The sequence below is a fragment of the Hyperolius riggenbachi genome, chromosome 1 (assembly GCF_040937935.1).
Source record: "Hyperolius riggenbachi isolate aHypRig1 chromosome 1, aHypRig1.pri, whole genome shotgun sequence".
NCBI lineage: Eukaryota > Metazoa > Chordata > Amphibia > Anura > Hyperoliidae > Hyperolius > Hyperolius riggenbachi.
Genome location: NC_090646.1, coordinates 492,044,067 through 492,069,705, shown reverse-complemented (window position 1 = coordinate 492,069,705; position 25,639 = coordinate 492,044,067). Strand labels below are relative to the sequence as shown.

At 45.7% G+C, this 25,639-nt stretch overlaps 1 protein-coding gene across 1 annotated transcript in view; it reads right to left on the bottom strand.

The window, feature by feature from the left end:
* Positions 1-20,827, bottom strand: part of UBE2L3 (ubiquitin conjugating enzyme E2 L3) — a 78,164-nt gene extending 57,337 nt beyond the window's left edge. Inside the window, exon 1 of the mRNA XM_068243038.1 lies at positions 20,764-20,827. The gene's annotated coding sequence lies outside the window, so the exon portion shown is untranslated. The remainder of the gene's footprint in view (positions 1-20,763) is intronic.
* Between the last annotated feature and the right edge of the window lie 4,812 nt (positions 20,828-25,639).

The window sequence follows — 25,639 nt, the reverse complement described above, 5'->3', positions numbered from 1 at the left end:
GAAGCCCCCCAGTTTAGGTAGTGACAGGCACCCCCTAGGTTAGGTAGTGACAGGGACCCTCAGGTTAGGTAGTGACAGGGACCCCCAGGTTAGGTAGTGACAGGTGCCCCCCAGGTTATGTAGTGATAGGGACCCCCCAGGTTAGGTAGTGACAGGCGGCCCCCCCAGGTTAGGTAGCAACAGGAGACCCCCAGGTTAGGTAGAGACAGAAGCCCCCAGTTTAGGTAGTGACAGGCACCCCCTAGGTTAGGTAGTGACAGGGACCCCCAGGTTAGGTAGTGACAGGGACCCCCAGGTTAGGTAGTGACAGGTGCCCCCCAGGTTAGGTAGTGATAGGGACCCCCCAGGTTAGGTAGTGACAGGCGGCCCCCCAGGTTAGGTAGCAACAGGAGCCCCCCAGGTTAAGGACCAGAGCCTTTTTTTCCAATCAGACCACTGCAGCTTTCACGGTTTATTGCTCGGTCATACAACCTACCACCTAAATGAATTTTTCCTCCTATTCTTGTCACTAATACAGCTTTCTTTTGGTGCTATTTGATTGCTGCTGCGAGTTTTACTTTTTATTATATTCATCAAAAAAGACATGAATTTTGTTAAAAAAATGACTTTTTTAACTTTCTGTGCTGACATTTTTCAAATAAAGTAAAGTTTCCTATACATTTGAGCGCGAAAGTTATTCTGCTACATGTCTTTGATAAAAAAAAAAACATTCAGTGTATATTTATTGGATTGGGTAAAAGTTATAGCGTTTACAAACTATGGTGCCAAAAGTGAATTTTCCCACTTTCAAGCATCTCTGACTTTTCTGACCCCCTGTCATGTTTCATGAGGGGCTAAAATTCCAGGATAGTATAAATACCCCCCAAATGACCCCATTTTGGAAAGAAGACATCCCAAAGTATTCAGTGAGAGGCATGGTGAGTTCATAGAAGATTTTATTTTTTGTCACAAGTTAGCGGAAAATGACACTTTGTGACAAAAAAAAAAGGTTCCATTTCTTCTAACTTGCGACAAAAAAAATGAAATCTGCCACGGACTCACTATGCTCCTCTCTGAATACCTTGAAGTGTCTACTTTCCAAAATGGGTTCATTTGTGGGGTGTGTTCACTGTCCTGGCATTTTGGGGGGTGCCTAATTGTAAGCACCCCTGTAAAGCCTAAAGATGCTCATTGGACTTTGGGCCCCTTAGCGCAGTTAGGCTGCAAAAAAGTGCCACACATGTGGTATTGCCGTACTCAGGAGAAGTAGTAGTACAAATGACCCCATTTTAGAAAGAATACACCCCAAGGTATTCCGTTAGGAGTATGGTGAGTTCATAGAAGATTTTTTTTTTTGTCACAAGTTAGCGGAAATTGATTTTAATTGTGTTTTTTCACAAAGTGTCATTTTCCGCTAACTTGTGACAAAAAATAAAATCGTCTATGAACTCACCATACTCCTAACGGAATACCTTGGGGTGTCTTCTTTCTAAAATGGGGTCATTTGTGGGGTTCCTATACTGCCCTGGCATTTTAGGGGCCCTAAACCGTGAGGAGTAGTCTTGAAACCAAATGTCGCAAAATGACCTGTGAAATCCTAAAGGTACTCATTGGACTTTGGGCCCCTTAGCACAGTTAGGGTGCAAAAAAGTGCCACACATGTGGTATCGCCGTACTCAGGAGAAGTAGTATAATGTGTTTTGTGGTGTATTTTTACACATACAGATGCTGGGTGGGAGAAATATCTCTGTAAATAGACAATTGTGTGTAAAAAAAAAATAAAAAATTGTCATTTACGGAGATATTTCTCCCACCCAGCATGGGTATGTGTAAAAATACACCCCAAAACACATTATACTACTACTTCTGAGTACGGCGATACCACATGTGTGACACTTTTTTGCAACTTAGGTGCGCTAAGGGGCCTAACGTCCTATTCACAGGTCATTTTGAGGCATTTGGATTCTAGACTACTCCTCACGGTTTAGGGCCCCTAAAATGCCAGGGCAGTATAGGAACCCTACAAGTGACCCCATTTTAGAAAGAAGACACCCCAAGGTATTCTGTTAGGAGTATGGTGAGTTCATAGAAGATTTCTTTTTGTCACAAGTTAGCGGAAAATGACACTTCGTGAAAAAAAAACCAATACAAATCAATTTCTGCTAACTTGTGACAAAAAATAAAATCTTCTATGAACTCATCATACACCTAACAGAATACCTTGGGGTGTCTTCTTTCTAAAATGGGGTCACTTGTGGGGTTCCTATACTACCCTGGCATTTTAGGGGCCCTAAACCGTGAGGAGTAGTCTGGAAACCAAATGCCGCAAAATGACCCTTGAAATCCTAAAGGTACTCATTGGACTTTGGGCCCCTTAGCGCAGTTAGGGTGCAAAAAAGTGTCACACATGTGGTATCGCCGTACTCAGGAGAAGTAGTATAATGTGTTTTGTGGTGTATTTTTACATATAACCATGCTGGGTGGGAGAAATATCTCTATAAATGACACATTTTTGATTTTTTTTAAACATAATTGTCCATTTACAGAGATATTTCTCCCACCCAGCATGGGTATGTGTAAAAATACACCACAAAACACATTATACTACTTCTCGTGAGTACGGCGATACCACATGTGTGACACTTTTTTGCAGCCTAGGTGCGCTAAGGGGCCCAACGTCCTATTCACAGGTCATTTTGAGGCATTTGTTTTCTAGACTACTCCTCACGGTTTAGGGCCCCTAATATGCCAGGGCAGTATAGGAACCCCACAAGTAACCCCATTTTAGAAAGAAGGCACCCCAAGGTATTCAGTTAGGTGTATGGTGAGTTCATAGAAGATTTTATTTTTTGTCACAAGTTAGTGAAAAATGACACTTTGTGAAAATAACAATAAAAATCAATTTCCACTAACTGTTGACAAAAAATAAAATCTTCTATGAACTCGTCATACACCTAACAGAATACCTTGGGGTGTCTTTTTTCTAAAATGGGGTCACTTGTGGGGTTCCTATACTGCCCTGGCATTTTACAGGCCCAAAACCGTGAGTAGTCGGGAAACCAAATTTCTCAAAATGACTGTTCAGGGGTATAAGCATCTGCAAATTTTGTGGAACCGGTCATAAGCAGGGTGGCCTCTTAGATGACAGGTTGTATTCGGCCTGATCTGATGGATAGGAGTGCTAGGGGGTGACAGGAGGTGATTGATGGGTGTCTCAGGGGGTGGTTAGAGGGGAAAATAGATATAATCAATGCACTGGGGAGGTGATCGGAAGGGGGTCTGAGGGTTTGGCCGAGTGATCAAGAGCCCACACAGGGCAAATTAGGGCCTGATCTGATGGGTAGGTGTGCTAGGGGGTGACAGGTGGTGACAGGAGGTGATTGATGGGTGTCTCAAGGTGTGATTAGAGGGGCGAGGTGATCAGGGCTGGGGTCTAAGGGCGTTCTGAGGGTTTTAGCGGGTGATTGGGTGCCCTAGGGGCAGATTAGGGTCTAATCTGATGGGTATCAGTGACAGGGGCTGATTGATGGGTGATCAGTGGGTGATTAGATGGCAGAACAGATGTAAACAATGCACTTTGGAGGTGATCTGAGGGTAGGTCTGGGGCAATCTGATGGTGTGGGTATATGATCAGATTGCCCTCAAGGGGCAGGTTAGGGGCTGATTGATGGGTGGCAGTGACAGGGGGTGATCGATGGGTGATTGACAGGTGATCAGTGGGTTATTACAGGGAAGAACAGATGTAAATATTGCACTGGCGAATTGATAAGGGCGGGTCTGAGGGCAATCTGAGCGTGTGGGGCGGGTGATTGGGTGCCCGCAAGGGGCAGATTATGGTCTATTCTGATGGGTAACAGTGACAGGTGGTGATAGGAGGTGATTGATGTGTAATTAGTGGGTGTTTAGAGGAGAGAACAGATGTAAACACTGCACTTGGGAGGTGATCTGATGTCGGATCTGCGGGCGATCTATTGGTGTGGGTGGGTGATCAGATTGCCCGCAAGGGGCAGGTTAGGGGCTGATTGATGGGTGGCAGTGACAGGGGGTGATTGATGGGTGGCAGTGACAGGGGGTGATTGATGGGTGATTGATAGGTGATCAGTGGGTTATTACAGGGAAGAACAGATGTAAATATTACACTGGCGAATTGATAAGGGGGGGTCTGAGGGCAATCTGAGCGTGTGAGGCGGGTGATTGGGTGCCCGCAAGGGGCAGATTATGGTCTATTCTGATGGGTAACAGTGACAGGTGGTGATAGGGGGTGATTGATGGGTAATTAGTGGGTGTTTAGAGGAGAGAACAGATGTAAACACTGCACTTGGGAGGTGATCTGATGTCGGATCTGCGGGCGATCTATTGGTGTGGGTGGGTGATCAGATTGCCCACAAGGAGCAGGTTAGGGGCTGATTGATGGGTGGCAGTGACAGAGGGGTGATTGATGGGTGATTGACAGGTGATTGGCAGGTGATCAGGGGGGATAGATGCATACAGTACACAGGGGGTGGGTCTGGGGAGAATCTGAGGGGTGGAGGGGTGATCAGGAGGGAGCATGGGGCAGTTTAGGGTTAAAAAAAAAAAGCGTTGACAGAAAGTGACAGGGAGTGATTGATGGGTGATTAGGGGGGTGATTGGGTGCAAACAGGGGTCTGGGGGGTGGGCAGGGGTCTGAGGGGTGCTGTGGGCGATCAGAGGGAAGGGGGGGCAGGATCAGTGTGCTTGGTGCAGACTAGGGTGGCTGCAACCTGCCCTGGTGGTCCCTCCGACATTGGGACCACCAGGGCAGGAGGCAGCCAGTATAATAGGCTTTGTATACATTAGAAAGCCTATTATACAACGTACATTCGGCGATCCGGGTGCTAGTAACCCGCCGGCACTTCCGAACAGCCGGCGGGTTACAGCGCGAGGGGGGCAGAGCCAGTCACCGGCGGCTGATCGCGTCACGAATGCCGCAATCACCGCATAACCACGCCCGCAGCCGCCCCCGCCGATGGGCATATTGCGGTCGTTTAGGCCCGGACTTTGCCGCCGCCCATTGGCTGGGGGCGGTCCTTAAGTGGTTAAACCACTAGCAACCAAAAAAATACTCAAAATAATTTTGATAAATACTTTTTCTCCTACTTTTTGGCACTTTTTCCTTTGCAACTTGCTGAAAACTTATTCTAAATTGAAGATGAAATATTATCTCCTAGGAGAAAAGTCAGGTGAGGGCCCATATGCAATTCACCTTTTCTCCTTAGTTTTCTCCAAGTTGATATTTTCACATCTTGCCAATAAAATGTCTTTTAAACCTCCAGCAAGCAAGAAAATACACAAAGCTATTTTGATAATACTATTTCAACTTCTTTTGGTACTTTTTAAATTGCGAAATGCTGAAAAGTTATTCTAACCACTTAAAGAGACAATTAAGTAAAAAAAAAATTAGTTTTACTCACCTGGGGCTTCCAATAGCCCTCTGCAGCTGTCTGCACTCGCCGTCTCCCTCCGATCCTCCTGGCCCCGCCGGCAGCCACTTCCTGTTTCGGTGACAGGAGCTGACAGGCTGGGGAAGCGAGTGATTCTTCGCGTTCCTGGCCACAATAGCGCCATCTATGCTGCTATAGCATATATCATATACCATATAGCAGCATAGAGGGTGCTAATGTGTCTGGGAACGCGAATAATCACTTGCGTCCGCAGCCTGTCAGCTCCTGTCACCGAAACAGGAAGTGGCTGCCGGCGGGGCCTGGAGGATCGGAGGGAGACGGCGAGGGCACCGCAGAGCTGCAGGGGGCTATTGGAAGCCCTATGTGAGTAAAACTCATTTTTTTTGTTTGACTTAAGTGTCCCTTTAAGGACCCTGGGCTTTAACTGGCCTTTAAACCTCCAGCAAGCAAGAAAATACACAAAGCTGTTTTGATAGTACTTTTTCAACTTCTTTTGGTACCTTTTAAATTGGGAAATACTGAAAAGTTATATTAACCACTTAAGGACCCCGGGCTTAAACGCCCTTAGTGACCAGGCCATTTTTCACTAATTAGGTCACTGCAGCTTTAAGGGCTCGTTGCAGGGCCGCACAACTCAGTACACAAGTGATACCACCCCATTTTCTGGTGCGCTCAGTTTGCTGCTGGGGTGTACATTTATTTTTTTTATAAATATTTGTTTTTTTTTCAACTTTACTATTTTTTCCCCCTACCCTCCCTCCCCTAGCCAGCCTCTGACAGTGATCGGCTGTCATGGGCTTCAGCCAATGAGAGCTGATTGCTCTAGTGCGGTCCAGGGGGACAGCCGTGTCACACGGCTGTCTCCCGTGCAGTGCTGCCGTAGATCGCAGCGCTGTACTATGTAAATAGGCGGTGGTTTCGCTGTCTAACAGTCTCCTAGCGACGATCACCGCTGGGAGGCTGATGACGGAGCGGTGCTCCATCATTCAAGCGGAGATGCACATGCATCAGCACGCGCGATCTCCAGCAAAACAAACGTGACGCGGCCGGCTAGTGGTTAAAGAGAAGATGAAAAATTATCACCTAGGAGAAACTCAGGAGAAAAGGTGAATTGCATATGGGCCCTGGTCCTCATGCAATTCTGGCCAGGAGGATTTGTATGGGTGCCACAAGGGACTCGGAGGTCGGTTGTTTCATGTGAGTATGTTGTCTTTTTTTGTAGGCACCCTGAACACCAAAGCATAGTTATGCAAATAATATATTTTAAAAGAAGAGTTCATAGTCACTAAAAATGGCTTTAGTTTGGGCACCACTGGTTAAGTGAAGTATACACAATGTCACTTTTGACCTGATTAAATGACCTGATCACATGTCTAAAGAAAGCAACTTTTTGACCTATCTAGTGGATTTTCTTCAGAGGAGGTAAGTCACCACACCCATCAACCTCTCCCTAGCGGTATTGACAGATTATCCGTCCATACAAAACATGCTGTGAACAGTATAAACGTGCATACACGTCAATACTCTCCTGCACTGTACAGTATACTAGACCCTTGCTTGACACATTTTAGCAAGTTACAGGAAAAAAAAAGTTATAAAAATTAATTTTATCACTTTTTGCACAGAAATCCTGGGGATATTGAACGCCAGGGAGGTTAAAAGCGTTTATGTTATTTTATTGTTGTTGGCATTGTTTTTAGTATTATACAGTATTATACATTCTAGTAGTGTTCAGGTTAATAAGTGAATGTAAACAGTGTGTAGAAGAAAATTCGTTGACAGAATAACTGTTATGTGGGCCAAATGTGATTTCAAAACTCCATTCTCCCAAGCTTGTCTTTTCCGGATGTAGCTGGACACTGGGTCAATCAGATATGACCAAGCGGCGATCAACGTAGGAAGAACAATTGATTGGTCAGTGATTGGTAAATTACCGAACTACTGTATTACCTCATATGTGAAAATCTTAATGAATTCGGAATAAAGTCTAAAATACTGAATGCCGTATTTTACCGACCTATTTTTTTCCCCCAAACAGGTCTTGCTGAATTTAAGCTATTGTGTAGAAACACACACACTAGGCACACTGTACACACACGCCCACTTGTAGCTGCCGCTATCCACCTCAATTGAGAGGGTATTTAGTAGCTAGCGTGCCGCCCGTTCGTTACAGAGGCGCCACGCTAGTACTGACCACTGCTGGGGTAAGTCATTTCAATCCTCTCCACTTGCCACTCACTATTTATTCATATCCACCACACTTATAGCCAGAGGCGTAGCTAGGGTTTTCAGCGCCCGGGGACAAAGACTATTAATGCGCCCCCTAAGGTGAAGGGTCGTGACCAAATGTGGGCGTGGTTATGGGTGCTCCACATTTGGTCACGCCCCTTCAAATGTACATGGAGGTTAGCAGGCTCACGCTCACCCACCCTCCCTCAGTATGTACCTTCCAGCATGTTCCAAGACATATTCAGCAATCATGAGCCCCCCCCATCAAGACAAATTCCGCAATCATGAGTAAACATGAGGCCCCCAACATGACCAACTCAGCAATCATGAGGCCCCCAACAAGACAAATTTAGCAATCCTGAGGCCCCCAACAAGACAAATTCAGCAATCATGAGGCCCCTAACAAGACAAATTCAGCAATCATGAGGCCCCTAACAAGACAAATTCAGCGATCTTGAGGCCCCCAACAAATCATGAGGCCCCCAACAAGACAAATTCAGTAACCATGAGGCCCCCAACAAGACAAATTCAGCAGTCATGAGGCACATAAATAGACAGCATTTCACATAAATAGGCAGAATGTCCCCTTAATATGGTAGACACCTCTCACCTGGCAGCAGTTCCCTAAAATACACTCAATCTGACAGCAGTGCTTCCCCAAAAATAGGTAGCCCCAGGTCTATAGGTGTCCCCAGAATAGGTGGCCAGCAGTATAGATGTCCCCAGAACAGGTAGCCAGGGGTAGAGATGTCCACAGAACAGGTAGCCAGGGGTATATGTGCCCAGTATATGTAGGCAGGGGTATGTGTCCACCGTATATGTAGCCAGAGGTTTATGTGCCCAGTATATGTAGCCAGGGGTATATATGCCCAGTATATGTAGCCAGGGGTATATATGCCCAGTATATGTAGCCAGGGGTATATATGCCCAGTATATGTAGCCAGGGGTATATGTACCCAGTATATGTAGTTAGGGGTATATGTGCCCAGTATATGTACTCAGGGGTATATGTGCCCAGAGTAGGTAGCCAGGGGTATATGCCCAGTATATGTAGGCAGGGGTATATGTGCCCAGAGTAGGTAGCCAGGGGTATATGCCCAGTATATGTAGGCAGGGGTATATGTGCCCTGAGTAGGTAGCCAGGGGTATATGTGCCCAGAGTAGGTAGCCAGGGGTATATGCCCAGTATATGTAGGCAGGGGTATATGTGCCAAGAGTAGGTAGCCAGGGGTATATGTGCCCAGAGTAGGTAGCCTGGGGTATATGTGCCCAGAGTAGGTAGCCAGGGGTATATGTGCCCAGAGTAGGTAGCCAGGGGTATATGCCCAGTATATGTAGGCAGGGGTATATGTGCCCAGAGTAGGTAGCCAGGGGTATATGTGCCCAGAGTAGGTAGCCAGGGGTATATATGCCCAGAGTAGGTAGCCAGGGGTATATGTGCCCAGAGTAGGTAGCCAGGGGTATATGTGCCCAGAGTAGGTAGCCAGGGGTATATGTGCCCAGAGTAGGTAGCCAGGGGTATATGTGCCCAGAGTAGGTAGCCAGGGGTATATGTGCCCAGAGTAGGTAGCCAGGGGTATATGCCCAGTATATGTAGGCAGGGGTATATGTGCCCAGAGTAGGTAGCCAGAGGTATAGGTGCCCAGAGTAGGTAGATAGGTCAGGTGTCCCCCTCCCCAGCAGGAGGGGAGCAGCGCAGAGAAGAGCCAGGGGTATATGCCCAGTATATGTAGGCAGGGGTATATGTGCCCAGAGTAGGTAGCCAGGGGTATATGTGCCCAGAGTAGGTAGCCAGGGGTATATGCCCAGTATATGTAGCCAGGGGTATATGTGCCCAGAGTAGGTAGCCAGGGGTATATATGCCCAGAGTAGGTAGCCAGGGGTATATGTGCCCAGAGTAGGTAGCCAGGGGTATATGTGCCCAGAGTAGGTAGCCAGGGGTATATGTGCCCAGAGTAGGTAGCCAGGGGTATATGTGCCCAGAGTAGGTAGCCAGGGGTATATGTGATCAGAGTAGGTAGCCAGGGGTATATGCCCAGTATATGTAGGCAGGGGTATATGTGCCAAGAGTAGGTAGCCAGGGGTATATGTGCCCAGAGTAGGTAGCCAGGGGTATATGTGCCCAGAGTAGGTAGCCAGAGGTATAGGTGCCCAGAGTAGGTAGATAGGTCAGGTGTCCCCCTCCCCAGCAGGAGGGGAGCAGCGCAGAGAAGAGCTGCTCTCCCTTCCTCGCTGTCCCCTCCAATGTCCGGGTGCTGGCAGCGGCGGGCGGAACTTACCTCCGTCTCGTCGCAGCGCCGGATGGATCTGCCACTACTCCGGTCTGGTCTAGACCAGAGCAGCGGCTGCGCACCCGAACTTCCGCCCGGCGCTGGAGCGAGACGGAGGTGAGTTCCGCCCGCCGCTGCCAGCCAAGAGCCACCCGGACATTGGAGGGGACAGCGAGGGAGGGAGAGAGCACCTAAGGTGAGGGAAGGAGGGGGGATATGGCCCCCCTTCCCCACCGTCCGCACAGCTCTGCCTCTTCTATGCGCTGCTCCCCTCACCTGCCAAAAAAAAAAAAAAAAATTAAAAAAAAACCCGCAGCTCAGCCAGGTGGAGGGCGCCCTTGGGGACCAGGCGCCCCGGGGCACTTGTCCTACCCCGACCCCCCCTAGCTCCGCGCCTGCTTATAGCTGCTCTCTAGCCAGGATTAGCACCATGGCATCTTTAACTTTTGCCCTCCATACAACATAGTGTTCACTTCCCTTCATTGCTATGATCGCCCACTGTGCTTTCCTCCTCCCCAATAGCTAATGATATTCTCTCTCTCCCCCCCCCCCCCCTCTATCTCCACTCTCTATCTCCATTCTCTTTCCAGTATTTCTCCTATCTTATTTTCCTCTTCTCACGAGCCCCCAAAAAACATTTCCCTCATGAGTCAATTGATATTCACTGCCCCTTAGTACAATGGCTATTATTATTATTTGTGTGTGTTTTTCATCATCTTTACCTCCATATGCATATAAATATACAATTGGTCTATCATATTAACCTAGCCGTTATGGTCCATTCGCTAATGATTGAATTTTCAATACTTGAAGGACAAATCGAGTAGATTGTAGAAAATTTTTTTGATGGCATGGTCTTAAAGAGGCCACACGAACAATCGCCATCGACCAATTTAATATTATACAGGTTGACCAATTTTATATATAGGGAGTTTTTGGTCACTAAGGAGCCAAAATAATGCGATTTGTTTTATGCTTTGGATGATGCTGTGGATTTGAATTATTATTGTTTTTCGCGTTTGATCCAGATGGATCATTTCTCTTTGCATATTATCATTTGCACATGTAGTTTTTAAGTTTTTTATTATGTTTTATTATTTTTTATTTCAGTTGCTCCTGCTTTTATGTGTTTTGCCTGAGGAAGCGGGCTTGTGTCCCGTGAAACGCGTTGCAGATTAATTGTTGTTGGGAGTTTGAAATTGATTAAAATTTACATCTATTACCATATATTGTAGTGGTTATTTTTGTGGGGAAGGCAAATCCACCAGTGCCACCTACTTTTTATTTGGTTTTAATTGGCATCATTTTTATCCTGTTGGCGCCTCTGTTTTTTCATTAATTGTTTTGGGTTGTGGGACTGTGAGGAAATGAGCGAGGAGAAATAAGACTGCTTAGCAGAAGTGAGGGCATCGCTTAGCTCCTGCATAGTTTGTTTGTAGTGGTGGAAGTCCTCTATAGCAGTGCTCTTTCTCCAGCACCTTTCTGCCACCCTGGAGTGCCTTTTCAGCTGTTTGATTTGTTTAGTGAGCCAGGGCTGCCTGTTAGTTTGGCGGGGGCGGGTGGTGGTGAGAGGGGCAGCTGAATTCATGGCAGAGGAGACTACACTAAATAAGTAACTGGATGCTGCCTCTGGGTCAGTGTAGGATGACAGAGTACTTAGAGGTTGCAAGGCTTCAGTCAGGGTATGGATAGTCATAGCATTAGAGTAAAGCTTGATACACACATTTTTATTGGCCATTTTTACCACTTCCATGTAGTATGAGAGCTTACCATCTGTTCATAGTATTAAAAATCTGTTGGCTATTATACTATGTGGAGCTGGTAAAATGCACTGTGGGAAGGTGATAAGAAATCAAATCAGGAATAGATATTGATGGTTTACCACATCTAAAGCCTGGTACACACTCACATTATGATTGGCCAATCATTGACCAGTTTTACCACCTCCATGAAGTATGAGGGCTTACCTACACAATCTGCTCATAATATTCAATATCTGTTGACCCTCATACTACATGGAGATGGTAAAATTGGTCAGTGATAGGTTAATAATAAATAATTGAAAGTGTGCACTAGGCTTAATAGTTATGTCTAGCCTAAGGTTGCAGACACACATCCAATTCTGATTGGCCAATCACTGGCCATTTTTATCACCTTCATGTAGTGATAAGGTGCAAAGTTACATCATTAAACAAGTATAGAGTATGGCCTATAGGCTCATAACATCATCATCTATGATGTTATGAGCCTATAGGCCATACTCTATACTTGTTTAATGATGTAACTTTGCACCTTATCAGTAATTGCACTTTAATGTCACTTTTCCCTTGAAAAAGCTTCGCTTAGAAGTGAAACATCTCGGGTTGTGTGGTGGGGGTTGTGTAATTTTAATATTATTGGTATTGCTATAGGGCCTGGGTCAGCCTCGGACAGGCCAACCGAACCACCGATGGTCCCATCGGTGGGCCCCGGCCGTCCTGCCTCCTGAGGGCCCCAGTGCTAAAAAGGAGGGGGGCTAAGCGCAGGAAGGGGGGACATTGTGCACAGATCGGCAGGGAGGGGCGGAAGCCCCCCCCCCTCCCTCACCTAGGGGCCCCCCTTCTGCGCCCCCCCCCAGAATTGCAGCCAGCGGCAGCACCGGGGAAGAATCACTTAACGGTAGCTACGGAGATCCGTAGCTCTGCGTGCCGCTGGCTGGTCTGTCTCTGTCTCCTGAACTGACTGTCCAATCACGCTCTCGCAGGAAGTACTGCGAGAGCGTGATTGGACAGTCAGTTCAGGAGACAGAGACCAGCCAGCGGCACGCAGAGCTACGGATCTCCGTCATGCTGGTAAGTGATTCATCCCCGGTGCTGCCGCTGGCTGCAATTCTGGAGGGGGGGCCCCTAGGTGAGGGAGGGGGGTGGCTTCCGCCTCACCCCGCCGATCTTTGCCCGCCACCATCCTGATTACATTTTGAGGGGGGTATCTGCCACCAACCTGCCCTCATTACGATTTTCTGGTGTCTGCTGCCCACATTACGATTTTCTGGTCACTGCTGCCCACATTGCGATTTTCAGGTGTCTGCTGCCCACATTACGATTTTCAGGTGTCTGCTGCCCACATTACGATTTTCAGGTGTCTGCTGCCCACATTACGATTTTTTGGTCACTGCTGCCCACATTGCGATTTTCTGGTGCCTGCTGCCCACATTGCGATTTTCAGGTGTCTGCTGCCCACATTACGATTTTCTGGTGTCTGCTGCCCACATTGCGATTTTCTGGTGCCTGCTGCCCACATTGCGATTTTCAGGTGTCTGCTGCCCACATTACGATTTTCAGGTGTCTGCTGCCCACATTGCGATTTTCAGGTGTCTGCTGCCCACATTACGATTTTCAGGTGTCTGCTGCCCACATTACGATTTTCAGGTGTCTGCTGCCCACATTACGATTTTCAGATGTCTGCTGCCCACATTACGATTTTCTGGTCACTGCTGCCCACATTGTGATTTTCTGGTAACTGCTGCCCACATTGCGATTTTCTGGTGTCTGCTGCACACATTGTCATTTTCTGGTGTCTGCTGCACACATTGTGATTTTCAGGTGTCTGCTGCACACATTGTGATTTTCAGGTGTCTGCTGCACACATTACGATTTTCAGGTGTCTGCTGCCCACATTACGATTTTCAGGTGTCTGCTGCCCACATTACGATTTTCAGGTGTCTGCTGCCCACATTACAATTTTCTGGTCACTGCTGCCCACATTGCGATTTTCAGGTGTCTGCTGCCCACATTACGATTTTCTGGTCACTGCTGCCCACTTTTGGGTGGGGTTTCTGCCACCAACCTGATTGCATTTTGGGGGGTATCTGCCGCCAACCTGATTGCATTTTGTGGGGGTATCTGCCGCCAACCTGATTGCATGTTGTGGGGGTATCTGCCGCCAACCTGATTGCATTTTGTCGGAAAATCTGCTGTGATTTGACTACTTGATGAATTATCATGAGGCATGTAACTACTTGAATATTTTATCTAAAATGTATCTGGTCGGACCTAATCTCTGTGAATAACACCGCTACTTATGTTGTGTTTTTTTTTTTTTTAAGTCTGTCCATGACTCATCGTGACCACGCCGATGTTCCAGTGCGTGGTGACACCCATTTACTTTCGCTGCGGCGCGCTGCGCGCGACGCATGTGGACATATGCCTATTGGAGACTGTCCTCAGAAGTGCTCACGATCTTTTCCCTACCATAAACTCATGCAAAATTTCTAGAGTACATGTGTATGTGAGCCCAAAATGGGGGGGGGGGGGAGGAGGAGGGGATTGGGGGGGGGGGGCCCAGGCTGAAACTTCCTTGGTGGGCCCTAGGCTGAAACTTCCTTGGTGGGCCCTTAGTGTCCCAGTCCAACCCTGGCCTGGGTTACTTAGTGACCCGTTCATTACTGACAGAGTAGGCCTTGCAATGCTTTCAGAGTATGTAAATTGTCAGTCAGACTATTTTTTAATTGAGCATTAAAAGTTAAATTTTATCTTAGATTCAGTATAGAGGGACACTTTGTTATGTTTACCTGAGTTCAGGATTTGTTGTATATAAAGACCAGATTTGCCAGATATGTTAAGAACAGTGCAGTTATGTTAAGTGCAGTGCAGATATGTTAAGAACAGAACAGTGGGAACAGGAAAAACATTTTTTTCAAAAAGATCTTATAGTTTTTGAGAAAAAGTATACATTTAAATGCGGTAAATGACAGTTAATGTATTTATCGAATTTACATGTATACTTTTTCCTCTTGTCCTATGCTCCATAAGTAGATAGATAGATAGCGCCTATCACATTGATCACATTGCGGCGGGTACTGACGCAGTAACACAATGCATGCAGTAATGGCAACGTTGCCGTGCGATTGAAGAGTATTCACACCACAACGGATTCAACATAGTGTAAGGATCCTTAGTCACAACTTGCTCTGAAGACAGCACATTCGTTTTTGTTATTGAACTCCACTTCAGTAAAGTAAATTGTGTAAAGGAAACACTAGGTGGAGCTAGCATACAGTTAATGTTTAAATCTGCAAGTGGATTGTTTAGCTTTTGCATTATTACAAGAAGCCTAGCTTATTATTATTGATTTGTGCAGCTAGTCATCTTTTGTGATTCAAACATTATACAGTACAGTGTGATTTGAAAGTTTGTAAGCCCTTGTGAATTTTCAATATTTTTACATGAATATGACCAGTTGCACAGCTACAGAGCAAAGAGGCCACCCACTAGTTAAAACGTAACACTGTCACTTCCCCCCCAACAATGCATGTATTGCCTAATACAGACCACCAAAATAACAATGCTGAAGTGTTTTCTGAACAGATCTGCCACATGATTGCACATATTTTGTGGTCAAATCTTCCACATGATTGCATGTATTTTCTGGTCAAATCTTCCACGATTGCATGTATTTTCTGGTCAAATCTTCCACATGATTGCATGTATTTTCTGGTCAAATCTTCCACATGATTGCATGTATTTTCTGGTCAAATCTGACGACATGATTGCATGTATTTTCTGGCCAGGTCTGCTACATGATTGCATGTATTTTCTGGTCAAATCTGCCGAGCCGACATCATGATTGCATGTATTTTCTGGCCAGGTCTGCTACACGATTGCATGTATTTTCTGGTCAAATCTGCCGACATCATGATTGCATGTATTTTCTGGCCAGGTCTGCTACATGATTGCATGTATTTTCTGGCCAGGTCTGCCACATGATTGCATGTATTTTCTGGTCAAATCTGCCGACATGATTGCATGTATTTTCTGGCCAGGTCTGCTACATGATTGAAGTGTTTTCTGGCCAGGTCTGCCACATGATTGCATGTATTTTCTGGTCAAATCTTTCACATGATTGCATGTATTTTCTGGTCAAATCTTCCACATGATTGCATGTATTTTCTGGGCAAATCTGCCGACATGAGTGCATGTATTTTCTGGGCAAATCTGCCGACATGATTATGATTAAACTATTTTCTGGTCAAATCTGCCACATGATTGCACGTATTTTCTAGTCAAATCTGCCGACATGATTGAACGTGTTTTCTGATCAAATCTGCAACATGATTGAACGTGTTTTTTGGTCAAATCTGCCGACATGATTGAACATGTTTTCTGGTCAATTTGCCAACCTGATTGAACGTATTTTCTGGGCAAATCTGCTCACATTACGTGTATTTTCTTGAGAAAACCTGCACAATTATGTGAATTTTCTGGGGAAAGGGTCACCAAAACTTGGGCCCACTGTCTATGTGTTGCACTTTTAAAGGGAACCCGAGGTGAGAATAATATTAAGGCTGCCATATTTATCTCTTTTTAAGCAATACCAGTTGGCCTGGCTGCTGTGCTGGTCCTCTGCCTCTAATACTTTCAACCATAGACCCTGAACAAGCATGCAGCAGGTCAGGGGTTTCTGACAATATTGTCAGAACTGACAAGATTAGCTGCATGCTTGTTTCTGGTGTAATTCAGTTCACTACTGCAGCCAAATAGATCAGCAGGGCTGCCAGGCAACTAGTATTGTGTAAAAGGAAATAAATATGGCAGCCTCCATATCACTCTCACCCCGTGTTCACTTTAAATTACAGGTAGCTCCGCCCTCATCTGGTCATGGCCACGGCTATTTTTTTGACGTGCCGCAGGTTATAGCCACACGCATTTTTAGCCACGGCGCGTGAAGGATCATCAGCTACCCCAGAAATTGGTCCAGCACCTGCATAGCACCCCCCCCAAAAAAAATATCCTGGAGCCACCACTGCCCTCCTTCCCCGGTCTGTGACTTTTGGTGGGCGGCCCTCTCTTGGCAGGTTTGTTGGGGTACCATGTTCTTTCCATTTGAAGATGATGGATTTGATGATGCTCTGGGGGATATTCAAAGCTTTGGATATTTTTCTTTTATAACCCAACCCTGACTTGTACTTCACAACAGCTTTGTCCCTGAATTGTTTGGCGATCTCCTTGGTTTCACTTCACCAACTTATGAAGACTATTTTGTGCAGCAGATCCATCACGTGAAATACACTTAAGAAACAGTCAAATTACAGGTTGGAATCCAACAAAATAGGTACAAAGCCAAGTAGGTGGGGGAAGGGTGAACACTTTTGCAAGACACTGTATATTTGAACTTATTTTTTTACTTGCAGGTGCTTAGCTGCAGCCAGTAGAATTCGAACAGCTGATCTGCAAACTCATTACGACTGTGTGAATTACAAGGTATTAGGCAGGGAGCACACTTATTTGAATAGCAGAAAATGGAAGTCTATGGGCTGCAAACTAAATCACATCAGTCCACGATTCTAAAGTCATGATTCATGTGCATTTTAAAATCGTACAGGCTTCTCCACTCCTCCACTTTGCTCCCCCCCCTCCCCTCCAAAAAAAAGACCCTAGCCCCCACCCAGATTCTAATATGTGCATGATTATATTATTACCCATTCAACATGCCTTTATTTTGGATAAGCCAGGCCCACGAATGAACACACTGTCATCCACTCATCACCTTTCTCACTCCTTTTATTTTCAAGCCTGTGCTATTATTGCAGCCATGGCTGACGTTTTGGTTTCAAAGTCTCATATATACAATGTCATTACTTACACATGCTCAGTCTACACCAACTCAACAGACATACTTTGTCTACACTTTAAATGGGGTCTACAAAGGGAGAGTGGGTGGATAGTGTACTGGTTTAAGAAATCACCTTTACTGTAGGAGAAGCAGTTTGAGTCTGACAGGAGAAAAGCACTATGTGAGTGTTAAAGCAAACCTGGGATGGGAGAAAATAATTTTTCCAGACCCACGTAGCCTGCAATTTCCCCTGGGTTCCTTCACTCCACTGTGCCAAAAGATAGCTGCTGCGCATGCATGGCCTGGGCAAAGCATCTCCTCGATCATGCTCCCGTGGCAGGAGGAGCATTCTGCGCATGCACAGAACAATCCCAGCCATGGGAGCATGATTGAAGAGGCGTGAAGCTGGGGTTGCACATGCGCAGTAGCCCGTGACTGGACCAGTCAGAGAGCTTTCAGAGGAGCACACTGGCACAACAGACAGGCCAAGGAGGAAACCAAGGGACCTGTAAGAATACTACTGGGGGCTAAAAGAAGTCCCAGGTAAGTAAAATAGAACTTGTTCCCACATCTCAGGTCCACATTAACATTTAAAGAGAACCTGTAACAAAAAAAAAGTTCCCCTGGGGGGTACTCACCTCGGGAGGGGGAAGCCTCAGGGTCCCAATGAGGTTTCCCCCTCCCCTGTAGCTGCAGGCAGTCCAGCGCTGGCTCTCCCAAAGTGTCCCGGAATCCTCCCTCGACAAGCCTGATAAGCGCTGATTTATTTACATTTCCTGGCTCCAGCGGGGGCTCTGTTGCGAAACAGCCTCACCAGTCTGGCGACAGCGCGTATACACGTGCTGCTGTCGGCTGACCATCTGTCTAGCGGGAGGGTCTGTCGGACCCCTCGTTTGCGGCGGTATGGCGTGTGTACGCACCTTAATGAAGCATTGTGATTAGATAGTGATCAGTGGGGTAAGCACAATGAAGGTATGCCTCACTTCCAGGTGATATATACAGATACTCTTGCCTCATCATGACAGGCCCCGCCACACCGCATCGTGATGAATAAGATAACCCCATAGGGCTATTATGTGCATTTGGGTCACGTGGCAAGGGCAAAACTGTAGTATATAAGGGCCCAGATATAATTGTTTATCTCCTTAGTTTGTTTTCAGTTCAGGTCTGCTTGAAGGCGGAGAAGAAAAGCCTATTTCAAGAGCTATTTTGTGAATGAAGTTCTCAGTCTCCTCCTCACAATGTAAATTGACAATCCAGTGACGGAATATTTACTGTGCTGGGGGATGAAAATATACTTTACTATACTGTTTTGCAATTTAAATACACCTGTATGAAAACTTTACCAAAAAGCCATCACAATGTGCATAGGAAACACTGAGTGGAACACGGGAAATAGGGAACATTTAGCATCTATGGAAATTCTCTTAAACACTAATTTACACACGCCTGACTTAAGTTAGCTGAAGCCGATAACGACCACCTCAGCCAATAATCAGGCTTGTGTCTAATGCAGCCACTGACTCCTAGCCTGCGAGTGACTCTTCTGGCAGATCTAGTCAACACCCGTGACGCTGATCCCCCGCCGTTTCCATTGTTTGCACCACTTCATGCCCACTATGTGACGTTGCGCACGCACCGCTCATCGTCCATCCATAGTCCCCTGCAAAGCAACACAGCATGTCATCAGCTACACAGCTGACATGCGTTTGTGCAGCCCAGCCCATCGATGTTGCCCAAGGGCATCAGGTCCTAATCCCTGACGGGCGATATCCATCAAATGTGTGTATGCACCTTAAAATAGGATGTGCTGGTGTTTTTTGTGTTTAAAATGTACTGTACTGTATTGAACCTCCACTGTACTGTACAATGAAAATAAAAAAATGCAATCATCTCCAGGCTTGCAGGGACAATGGAGGTTTTATAAGACATACAGAAGTGTATTCACTAAGCTGTAGTCAGCAGAATAACATGTGTTAAATCTGAACAGAACACACAATGAGTAGAGCAAAATGTACTACATTACATGCAATACATCACGCTCTACTTATCATGCTTAATGTGCGTACACACGCACTACGGAAGCCAACGATGGGTCCATCAGACCCTCCCGCTGGGCGGACTTTCAGCCGACAGTAGTGCATGCGTACGCACTGTCGGCGGACTGATCCGCTGAGCAGATTGTTCAGGAACAGCTTTATCAGTCCGCCGACAGTGCGTACACACGCACTACTGTCGGCTAAAATTCCGCCCAGCGGGAGAGTCTGACGGACCGGTCGCTGGCTTCCGTAGTGCGTGAGTACGCACCTTAACACTTTACGCATGTTATTCTGCTTAACACAGTTTAGCAAATACAACTCCATGGGGTTGATTCACTAAGAGAAATAGCGCAAGTAACCTCCTGTTCCTCGCGCCATTTTGATCAGCGTGCCTCAGTTGCTCTCTACGCGCGCATAATCATGCCCAGTGACAGAAGCGCACGCTATGCTGCTGTACTGCAGCATTGCTATCGCTAGTAACTTTACACCCACTCCACTTCTCCCGCCCTGAGCCCCTTCGGGTCCAGTCACATTAAAGGACCTAATCCTCGCCCTCTGATTGGCCCAATAGGCTGCCTGTCACTTGACTTTCACTCGGTGAATCAACCCCAGAATCAACACACTTTAGGGCCCTTTCACACTGGCGCGGTGTGGTATTTTACCGCAGCCCACCGCTAGGGCAATGTTAGTCTATGGGGCCGGCGTGATGCGACTGAAGTGACGTTTTCGTCACATCCCTGACGCGAGTGCATAACTACATTACCGCTCGGCTCTTGCTGCAGACTGGAAGTCATGTAAGCCTATGGCAAAGTGTGTGCTTTAAAACAACTGCCGCAAGTTTTACGCTTTGCGCATGCGCGGAAGCATATTTTAGCAATACGCTTCTGCGCAAGTGATTGGTTCGACCATGGAAGTAAGCATCACTTCCTGTTCGTCCGGTTGCCAGATAGGGATTACTGCGCACTAACGCAGTGTGATACCGGCCTTAGGCTTTCAATCGTGTGCTGAAGACATTTCTTATTGCCCACTGCAATAATTATGAATCATTATTTCACTTCTAGTCTTGATTTGTAGCAATGGCAACTAATGGGACTAATTGACTGGAATACATTTTACACCTCATGCTTAAAGTGAATTTCAGGCAAAAATACTACCAACAAATTAATAATATTATAATTTAAGGCAGATATGCATTTTTTAAAGTCTCTCAGTATCCAGTGTTTACAGACATACCTGATTTACTATGCTGAAGCATTGCAAAAATCCCTAATACAATTGTAACCTGTCCTGTCTTCATGCTGCCATGATATTCAGAAAACCATGGATCTCAACAGCTCTGTGCATAGCATGGTCAACCATGTTGCTAGGAGGGTTGCTAGGAGGATGGAGATAGTGAGCATAGGGTTCTGCCTCCTAGCAGTCTACATGGCTAGCACATGGCAAGGCGGTAATACAATGAGCTTATTGTGCTGTTTGGGCCCCCCCCCCCCCCCAAGAATCTTGTCCTTAATAAGGTCTTCATTGTTATATTACAGTCACTTCCTCCTTCGGACCACTGCTGCTGCCTGGAACCCTCTTGAAATTTGCACCCTTCTAAGCATGAGCGTGCCATACTGCGCTTGTGCGAGTACCCCCATGCTTGCACACTAAGCCAGAGCCACTTGTTTACAAGCGGGTTTGGATTTACGTAGGCACAGCCATACTCATGCAGGCACACTACAGACTCGCTGGTAAATGGTTGGGAGTCCTGTCATGCGAATATATCTCACAAGCTCTTGTCAGATATGTTCCAGGGGCCACGTGTGACAATGGTGGGGGCCAAAGTCATTCCACAAGTCGAGCCCCAACACACCTCTAGTCACACATATCACCAATAATTCATAAGCTGAAAACACAGTGGTCTTTTTTTTTATCATCAATAGTTTTGCTTCATATTAACACTTAAATAAATAAATTTGAAGTATGCATGAAGTAAGTTAAAAAAGTTAGATGCTTGCCTTAGTATTTGGAAGCTTCTGGATGGATCCTTGAAAAGCCCATTCATCCAGCACAGGGCCCCTCTTCATCTTGTGAATGAGCACATGTGGCCTGAGCAAGCGCAATTGAGACCTGTGCATGCCCAGTAGAATGAAGCCGCTCATGCACTGCATTTATCTTCAACTCATGAGCGTTTCATTCTACTGGGCATGCGTGGATCTTACTTGCACATGCCCAGTCAGTGTGCGCTCCGCCACAGCTGCACTCACGGCCAGTAGAAACTTATTTGACTGGTGCAAGTCAAATATTTATAGAGGGACCCTGTGCTGAAATAGGGGGCTGTATGGAGAGCGGGGAAGACCCCAGACAATTCTTAGGTCCCCCTAGTGGCATAGCTAAGGACCTTTGGGCCCCAGTGCAAGTTTTATATTGGGACCCACAAGCAGGGGCGTATCTGGGTGACATAGTGCCTATGGCAAACAGTGAAATTGCGCCCCCCTCCCCCCATCAGACCACCTTGCCCATAATAACAGCTTCTTTTCTTGCAGTGATACAAGTCTCCCCAGTATAGGTAGCTAGAGTTAACCCCCAAGTAAAAGTAACCAGAGGTAGTACCCTAGTATAGGTAGCCAGAGGTAGTTCACCCAGTATAATTAGACCCATGTTGACGTTCCAGCCCCCCCCCCCCCCCCGCCCCCTCCCCATTATATGTAGTTAGAGATGTCTTCCCAGTATAAGTAGCCTTCTTTAGCATAAGTGGTAAGAGGTATTCCCCAGTCTAAGTAGTCCCTCAGTATAGGTAATGAGAGGTTCCCCTCAGTATAAGTAACCCCCCCAGTATAAGTAGACCCCCCCATGTAAGTAGCCTTCTTTAGCATAAGTGGTAAGAGGCATCCCCCCCCCCCAGTATAAGTAGTCCCTCAGTATAGGTAACCCCCCCCCCCCCAGCATAGATTTGGCATTTATCCCCCTGTATAATTAGACACCCCCCCCCCCCCCCCAGTATAGGTAGTGAGAGATGTCCTATAGTATAAGAGCAGGTACACATGCCTGAGAGGCATCCTTCAGTATGGTGGTGAAGCATGAGGGAGGAGGAGGCAGCCATGGCACCCATGGGCCTCAATTCACTAAGCTTTATGACACTTTATCAAACATTTGATAATTTACCTCATGGGTAAAATCTAATTTTGAATTCACTAAGGTGTTATAGATTTATCGAATGTTTTATCGATAAAACGTTCAATAAATCTATAACACCTTAGTAAATTCAAAATTAGATTTTACCCATGAGGTAAATTATCAAACGTTTGATAAAATGTTTGATAAAGCTTAGTGAATTGAGGCCATGGTGTTGTGGCACCCATGGAACAAGCCATGCCTGCACCCCTCTAGATACGCCTCTGCCCACAAGCACTCTACATAACTGATACGGCACTCCAAAACCTGCACAGTGTCAGAGGTGCAGGAAGGGGCTGGGGAAGAGCTTGTTAATGATTACTACCATTCAAAGAATCTATAGAAGTGATTATTACCAGCACAGGACCAATATGGAGCTAATAATGTGCTTGAGGGAGGGCCCTACGGGGCCTCTCTGGTCCAAGGGCCCTGTAGGGGTCAAGACTCCTGCAACCCCTATTGCTACGCCACCGGGTTCCCCACTACTGAGGTAAGTATCTGCATTTCTTTATTTTTGTGACTTCATGTGCATTTTAAAGGATGAAACTACAGTTAAAGTCAATTTAATTAATACATTTTTCATTACAAATATACTGTACATATATCTACATAAATCTGTACATCAATCCTGAAAAAGAAACAAATGGAGAAGAAATAGGGACACATGCATTTGGTTCCCAAAGACTGTCCCTCCTAAAAAGGGATGGTTGGGTGCTATGCATCCCCTTAGTGTTTGGTGCTATGCATCCCCCTTAGTAAAATGTTCAGCTTTCAGTGGCAGTTCATGATTACATTTGCTACTTGTGTAAGCTGTATTCTGCAGAGAGGCTCTTCCACATAAAAGCCTGTATGTGAGCAACAATACTATAGTATATAGCCTATGCTAGCACAAATGACTTGCTTATATCATTGTATTAACAGCTTGAAGCACAAAGCTCCTTGTGTAGTTAAAATGTACACTTTACTGAACATTTATGGAAAAACAAGTCACTTAAGTGGCTTGGTCATTGCCCACTTTAAATCCTTATTAAAGACAGGTATTTATAAAGTAAATGACTGCGTGTTACAGTGTAATTATAACAATTTGGCATTGAATTCTAGATCTCTGGCACTGCAGGGTGTGCTCTTCAAAGCAAGTTTTGTATTGGGTGTGCGCTTGAGGTTGGTATATATGATGTGTAATGTGAGGTGTTTACTCCATCTAAATGGATGTGTAATGATATAGTTATATTGATGGGAGTGTAATATCTACAGTATGGCAGTAAAACCTTGCTTAAAGAGACTCCGTAACAAAAATTGCATCCTGTTTTTTATCATCCTACAAGTTCCAAAAGCTATTCTAATGTGTTCTGGCTTACTGCAGCACTTTGTACTATCACAGTCTCTGTAATAAATCAATGTATCTTTCCCTTGTCAGACTTGTCAGCCTGTGTCTGGAAGGCTGCCAAGTTCTTCAGTGTTGTGGTTCTGCTATGCACTCCCCCCTCAGGGGGGAAAGAAACACACAAATGATCTCTTGAGATTCAAAAGGAAGGCTGTATACAGCCTGCTTGTGTATGGATGTATTTTCTATGTGTGGACATACTGTACATCAACCTACTTCCTGTTTTGGTGGCCATTTTGTTTGTTTATAAACAAACTTTTTAAAACTGTTTTTAACCACTTTTAATGCGGCGGGGAGCGGCGAAATTGTGACAGAGGGGAATAGGAGATGTCCCCTAACGCACTGGTATGTTTACTTTTGTGCGATTTTAACAATACAGATTCTCTTTAAGTAAAATATATTGTATCTTTGTCAAACAAGGTGGAAACCAAATCCAGGATTTTTTTTATCTGTTTCACTTACTGGATTCCTATGGTATTTGAAAACCAAGCAGCTAGATGACTTTGCATGTTGCATGTATATTGTGAGTATGAAAGTATTAATTATGTGATGTTACTGCTCCTTGTCTTTTGTGAAGCAAACCTTGTGCTTCATTGCCTGGGGTAAAGGACCACTATCACGGAATTCGTTAAATATATGTAAACCCCTATAAATAAGAAGTATGTTTCTTTCAGAGTAAAATGAGCCATAAATTACTTTTCCCCTATGTTGCTGTCACCTATACTAGGTAACAGAAAACGAACCAACAGTTTTTGGACTAGCCCATCTCCTCAAGGGGGATTCTCAAGGTTTTGTTTATTTTCAAAAGCACTTGAATGGCAGTTGCTCTGTCCAACTGCCAAAAAAGTGTGTATTGAGCAGGGAAGCTGACCAGCATCATTGTATAAATCCTTTTCAGGAAATGTCTTTACAAAGAATAAAAGCCTTGCTGAGAATTCCCTATAAAGAGATTGACTAGTCCAAAACCTGTCGGTTCTGTCAGATTTCTCCTACCTACTGTAAGTGACAGCAACATAGGAGAAAAGTAATGTATGGCTTATTTTACTCTGGAAGAAACCTACTTCTCACGTACTTTCAATTTTAAAATTTTTCGCGATCGTGGTCTTTAAAATAAGTTACCGGATGGAAGCCCAAGAGCTCCTTTTTTCCTTTATTATTAAAGCAGAATGTTTCCTGAAAATGTTAATTGTTAGTTGTAACGATTGTGGAATTCTCTCCGTGATCAGCGCACAAGGCGTGCGCTGACACGGCGGAAATCCTTCACAAGCGTATAATTTGCGGAAACCCAGCAAAAGGTGCAATGCACCTGTAGAGGGAAAATCCTGTCGGCAGGTGGAGCTGTGGAGCGCAGAGGAACAGCTCCTCTGCCCTGCCACAGATGCAAGACAGGAATTGCACGAAGGGAAGAAACGCAGGGCAAGATAGCCCTGAAAGAGAGAGATCAAAGCGACAGAGGGTATGTGTGTTCACCAAACTAGTCGCCACCCTGCGACGATGAACACACAACCAGGAAGATAAAGTGAGAAGGCAATCGCCGGAGATGGCGGTTGCTAACAGCGACACCAGACCGAA